At 67.3% G+C, this 6,208-nt stretch overlaps 1 pseudogene across 1 annotated transcript; it reads right to left on the bottom strand.

Annotated features, from left to right (window-relative positions):
* Nucleotides 1–753: 753 nt before the first annotated feature.
* Nucleotides 754–4,535, bottom strand: LOC309452682 (class I histocompatibility antigen, F10 alpha chain-like; annotated as a pseudogene). The gene is made up of 8 exons (XR_014186716.1): nucleotides 4,400–4,535; nucleotides 3,517–3,780; nucleotides 2,249–2,523; nucleotides 1,904–2,176; nucleotides 1,728–1,832; nucleotides 1,611–1,643; nucleotides 1,385–1,435; nucleotides 754–1,111 (listed from the first exon to the last, which is right to left on the bottom strand). The product of XR_014186716.1 is annotated as a class I histocompatibility antigen, F10 alpha chain-like (transcript).
* Nucleotides 4,536–6,208: the final 1,673 nt, after the last annotated feature.

The following is a 6,208-nucleotide window of genomic DNA, read 5'->3' as shown; positions in this document are numbered from 1 at the left end:
AAAACTGAAAGGTACGTTAGAGCAGTAGAAAAGCCAAAAATCTTCAAATTTACCCCTTTCTCTGCCCCACGTTGGGTGCCAATTATCTGTCGAGGGTTAAGATTGCGGGGTGACAATAAAACCCTGGCAGATGTATTGTTAACCTCCTCTCCCCCCCACTTCCCCCGTTTTGCCCCTCCCTCTCCCCCCTTCCCACTCAGGACAGGCGATCGGGAGGGAAAGAAGGACAGAGAGAAGAGAGTTGGAAAAATTAAAGATATTTTACTAATGCTACTGATAAGAATAGAGAAAATAATACAAAATATACAAAACCAATCTTGAAAGTCTCAGCAACTGCAGGGCAGGCACCCAAAGTCCTGGACTGGACTCTGCAGCCACCGGAGCTGGATTCAGTCTCTCACTGGCCTCAGTTCTCAGGGATGAGTAGCAAGGTCCTCTCCTAATGTCGGCCATAAGGAAAAAGGAAAAAGGGACGAGATCCTCGTGATCTCCCACTTTTATATGAAGTATTCACGTGAATGGAATGTTATACACAGTTGGTCAGTTTCTTGGTCACTTGTTTCTCGTCGCCCCTCTCGCGAGATGTCCATCCATGCTTATCAATAAGTTTGCATTCCATTGCTAGGTTTACCAAAACATGTGTCTGGTTCTCCAGAAAAATGCAGTTAATATGAAGCTTTAGCTGACAGGCAAAATTCACTGAAAGAGAAACTTGTTTTTAACAAAACCAGGACACCAGCCCAGCACCGGCACTGGAGGCGCAGCGGACGCTGCGTGCGGAGCAGCGTTTACTGAGTAGCCAGGAAAACAAATCACACCAAAGAAAGCAGGTACAGCCCCCAGGCAAAAGAGCCGCAAGCGATCGCAGGTGTGAACAGGGCAGGGAAACCCCCCGGCAGAGGAGCCGCCAGCACGGTGGGACCATTGTGGTGGGACCAGTGCAGTGGGACCATTGCGGGGAGACAAGCGCACCAGGACCATTGCGGTGGGACCATTGCGGTGGGACCATTGCGGTGGGACCATCGCTCTCCGCAGGCATCATCCGCCTCCTCCGCTGGCCCCGGGGCAGGGGTCGCATCCAGCCGCGCGTCCGGTGCTCAGGCGCTGAGCACTGTGGGGACTGAGGAATAGAGCGCGTCACCCAGGGCCACCTCCCCGTCCCCAGCCCTGCGTCCCCAGCCCCGTATCCCCTCCCACAGCCCCATGTCCCCAGCCCCGTGTCACCCAGGGCCACCTCCCCGTCCCCAGCCCTGCATCCACTCCCGCAGCCCCATATCTCCCTCCCGCAGCCCTGTGTTCCCGTCCCCAGCCCCGCGTCCCTCTGCTCGGGGTCCCGGGGAGCAGGGAGAGCCGGGGCCGCCCTGTCCCCCGTCCCGTGCCGCACCTGGGGCTGCGCCGTTGGAGCCGCTGGAGCCGCCGGACCCCCCGTCTGCACCTGCAGAGAGAACCAGCCGTGAGCGCCGGCGCCGGGAGCCGCGGCCACGCTGCAGCCCCCACAGGCGCCACCAGCACCGGGGGACAGCGACAGCGGCCACGAAGTGCGGCCACGAGCCCGCCCGGCGCCGGGCAGCGAACGGAGCCGGTTGTGCCCCCGGTACCCCGGTACTCACTGGGCGCCACGCCGTAGCCCTTCTGCTTCTTCCCTAAGGAGACAAAGAGGTGTCGGCACCCACCACGGGGGGTCCCCGAGTGCCCGGCCCCCCGTGCCCTCGCCGGCCCCGCTTTACCTGAGCGGCACCGCCAGACGGCGACTCCGGCGCCCACGGCGCTGACAAGCAGGATGATGGCAGCGGCCACGGCCCCCAGGATGGTGAGCTGGCTGGACTCCGGCTCTGGGGAGGGACGGGTGTGAGGGGGGAACCGAACCCGCCGCGCCCCGCGCCCCCGCGCCCACGGGCCTCACCGCTGGCGAACAGCCGCGGCTCGGGCAGGCTGGCGTGCTCCACGCGGCACCGGAACCTGTCCTGCTCCTCCGGCCGCGCCTCGACGGTCGCCCACGTGTAGTAGGTGCCGTCGCCGTTGGGCACGACGCCGCCCCACTCGGTGTCCTGGTCCCGCACCTCGCCGTCCTTGAGCCAGCTGACGCCGATGGGCCGCGGGTAGAAGCCGAACGCGCGGCAGCGCAGGGTCAGGATCCCGTGCGCCTCCGACGCCGACACCCGCACCGTGGGCGGCTCTGGAAGGGCAGCGGTGAGCGCCGGCACACGCGCCCATCCCCGGTGTCCCCGGTGTACCCGGTGTCACTCACCTTTCCGCTCCAGCACATCGTGCCCGTAGCTCACGTATCTCCGCAGCGCCTCATGCAGGTGTTCTCCAGGTAGTGCTTCACCCGCTCGGCTTCAGTCCTGTCCTCCTCCCACTTCCTCTTGGTGTTCTGTGCCGCCACGTTCGCCGCGGTGAACGTCATGGTGTCCAGGTCCAAGGCGATGTAATCCTTCCCGTCGTAGGCGTCCTGCCAATACCCCCTGGTGCTGCCGTCCTCCAGGAGGTCACAGCCGATCATGCTCTGCAGGGTGTGAATCCCTGAAACACAAGCAGGGACAGGGGGACGTTCAGTGGGGCACAGAGCCCTGGTAGCGCCCCCACCCAGCCCTGCATGAGCCCGGGGGGTCGGGGCACAGCACCCGGGCTGCCCCACGGAGTGTGACACAGAGCCCTGCACACGGGGCACGGCCGGGCTGCACCGGCCCCACGGCACCCGGGACAGGATGGGGGACAGGGACCCAGGAGCTGTGGGGACAGGAGGGGCTGGGACGGGGGACCCAGGAGCTGTGGGGACAGGACGGGCTGGGACGGGGGACCCAGGAGCTGGGGGGACAGGAGGGGCTGGGACGGGGGACCCAGGAGCTGGGGGGACGGGAGGGGCTGGGACGGGGGACCCAGGAGCTGTGGGGACAGGAGGGGCTGGGACAGGGACCCAGGAGCTGGGGGGACAGGAGGGGCTGGGACAGGGACCCAGGAGCTGGGGGGACAGGAGGGGCTGGGAATGGGGACCCAGGAGCTGGGGGGACGGGAGACCCAGGAGCTGGGGGGACGGGAGGGGCTGGGACTGGGGACCCAGGAGCTGTGGGGACGGGAGGGGCTGGGACTGGGGACCCAGGAGCTGCGGGGACAGGAGGGGCTGGGACTGGGGACCCAGGAGCTGCGGGGACAGGAGGGGCTGGGACTGGGGACCCAGGAGCTGCGGGGACAGGAGGGGCTGGGACTGGGGACCCAGGAGCCCCCCAGACCTGGGACACGGGTGATGGGTGCTGGTGGGGGAATGTGCTGGGCTGGGGGATCCAGAAGCCCCCCCGGCTCTGGGCTGGGGGATCCAGAAGCCCCCCCGGCTCTGGGCTGGGGGATCCAGCACTGGGAAGGGGCCGGGGCAGCGGGGACCCCTCGGGTGGGGTCCCTGCAGTAAGAGCCGCAGGGACGGGGCGGCGCTGGCCAGGGCAGGTGTCAGGGGGGCAGAAACTCTCCTGCCCCACGGAGCCCCCACCCAGCCCCACGGAGCCCCCCCCAGCCCACACTCACCCCCGCTCTGGTTGTAGTAGCCCCGCGCAGTTTCCAAGTTCACGCGGTAAACCTGCTGAGTGCGCAGTGCGATCTGGGTCTCTCTGTCCCAGTACTGCTGGTCCAGATTCGCCGCCATCCAGCCCGCCTGGGGCACCACCCGCCCGGTGTCGCTGTCGTAGCGCGAGATGGGGTTCCCGTCCACGTACCCCACGTACACGTACTCAGGCAGCCCCGGGCTGGGCTCCGACACCGCAACATCAAAGTAGCGCAGGGAGTGGGGCCCTGTGGGGACAGGGGGCAGTGAGAAGTGGGGGCAGATCGGGGTGCGGGGCAGCGTCAGGGGGGACACTGTGGGGGGACACTGGGGGGCGAGTTGTGTCCTGGGTCCGGGAACGGAAGCCCAGAAGTGGTTGCGGGACCCGAGCTGCCCAGGAAGGTGGATCCAGGGGGTCCCGGTGCCCAGGGAAGGGGGGTCCAGAGGGTCCCGGTGCCCAAGGCAAAGGGTCCAGGGGGTCCCGGTGCCCAAGGTAGAGGGTCCAGTGGGGTCCAGGGGGTCCCGGTGCCCAAGGCAAAGGGTCCAGGGGGTCCCGGTGACCAGGGTAGAGGGCCCAGTGGGGTCCAGGGGAGCCCAGGGAGGTCCAGGGGGTCCTGGTGCCCAGGAAAGGGGGGGGAAAGGGGTCCAGAGAGTCCCGGTGCCCAGGGTAGAGGGTCCAGGGGGTCCAGGGGATCCCGGTGCCCAGGGAAGGGGGTTCCAGGGGGTCCCGGTGCCCAAGGCAAAGGGTCCATGGAGTTCCGGTGCCCAGGGCAGAGGGCCCAGGGGGGCCCAGGGGGGCCCAGGGGGTCCCGGTGCCCGGTGAAGGGGGGTCCGGGGGGTCCAGGGGGTCCCGGCCCCCGCGCTCACCGCTCGCCGCCCCGCCCAGGGCCCCCAGCAGCAGCAGCAGCCGCAGAACCGCCGCCCGCCCCGGCCCCATGGCTGCGCGGCTCCGCTCCGCTCCTCTCCGCTGCTCTCCTCAGGGGACCGCCGCAAAGCCCCGCCCCGAGCCCCGGCTCCACCCCCGCCCCTCCCCGCCATTGGCGCCGCCGCCGCCCGCCCGCCAATGGCCGCCCGATCGGTGCCTGACGTCACCAAGCGCCAGGCAGATCCCGGCTCCGCAGGTTGGAAGCGAAAGCGAAAGCGCCGGAGGCAGCGCGGGGGGCGGGGACAGGGACGGGGAACGGGGACCCCGTGACCCCTGGCGGCCCCGCCCCCCCGGGACCCTCGGGCCGGGACCCCCACGGGGCAGCCCCGCCCCCAGCGCCCCGGACCCTCCCCAGGGGCCGAGACCCCCGACCCCCCAACTCCCGGTGTCCTTTGTTCCCGGTGTCGCTTGTTTCTTGTTCCCCGTGCACATTGTCGCCCGTGCCCGGTCCCACCCGTGTCCCACCCCGAGTGTCCCCACCCGCCCCCCTCGGCGCGATCCCCACACCGAACCCCCTCGTCACCACAGAGCGTCTTTATTGGCGGCAGCGCGGTGTCACCCACGGGTGACGGTGACACGGCGCTGCCACGGCGGCCGGGGGGTCGCCGCGCGGGTTCCTCAGGTGCTGCCTGCGGGGACAGTGGGGTCAGGAGGGGACGCCGCCCGTGGGACGGGACGGGGCGGGGCGGGCGGGACGCGCCGGTACCTGCGGGGTAGGTGTCTCCGGGGAGGGGCGCGTAACCTGCGGGGGGGCAGAGCGGGGAGGGGGGGGCGTGTCACCGGGCGCTGTCCCCGTGTCCCGGGGGCAGAGCGGGGAGGGGGGGCCGTGTCACCCCCCGTGACCCCCCCGCGCCGGTGAGACCCCCCTGTGCCGGTGAGACCCCCCCCACGCCGGGCAACGTGCAATGCAACAAGTGTGTGCAATGGCCCCATGCAACACAACGTCCCCATGCAACATCCCCATGCAATGCAGTGTCCCCATGCAATGTCCCCATGCAATAAAATGTCCCTATGCAATGTTCCCATGCAATATGCTCATGCAATGCAACGTCCCCATGTGAAGCCCCCGTGCAACATCCCCACACAACGTCCCCATGCAATGCAATGTCCCTATGCAATGCAATGTCCCCATGCAACATCCCCATGCAATGCAATGTCCCCATGCAACACCCCCATGCAATGCAATGTCCCCATGCAATGCAATGTCCCCATGCAACATCCCCATGCAATGCAATGTCCCCATGCAATGCAATGTCCCCATGCAACATCCCCATGCAATGCAATGTCCCCATGCAATGCAATGTCCCCATGCAACACCCCCATGCAATGCAATGTCCCCATGCAATGCAATGTCCCCATGCAACATCCCCATGCAATGCAATGTCCCCATGCAACACCCCCATGCAATGCAATGTCCCCATGCAACATCCCCATGCAATGCAATGTCCCCATGCAATGCAATGTCCCCATGCAATGCAATGTCCCCATGCAACATCCCTATGCAATGCAATGTCCCCATGCAATGCAATGTCCCTATGCAACATCCCCATGCAACACCCCCATGCAACACCCCCATGCAACACCCCCATGCAACGCCCCCATGCAATGTCCCCGTGCGAAGCCCCGTGCCGCAGGGCGCTCACTCAGCCGCAGCGCCGCGGCGCCCCAGGCCCGGGGGGGCAGCACTTGGCACAGTCGGCGCCGCTGCTGGGCGCGCCGCAGCCAGCCCGTGCCGTTGTTGAGCGCGGCGG

The sequence above is a fragment of the Streptopelia decaocto genome (genome assembly GCF_964273445.1).
Source record: "Streptopelia decaocto genome assembly, contig: HAP1_SCAFFOLD_198, whole genome shotgun sequence".
Lineage (NCBI taxonomy): Eukaryota > Metazoa > Chordata > Aves > Columbiformes > Columbidae > Streptopelia > Streptopelia decaocto.
Note: the sequence above shows the minus strand (reverse complement) of the source record. Positions and strands in the feature narration are given on the sequence as shown.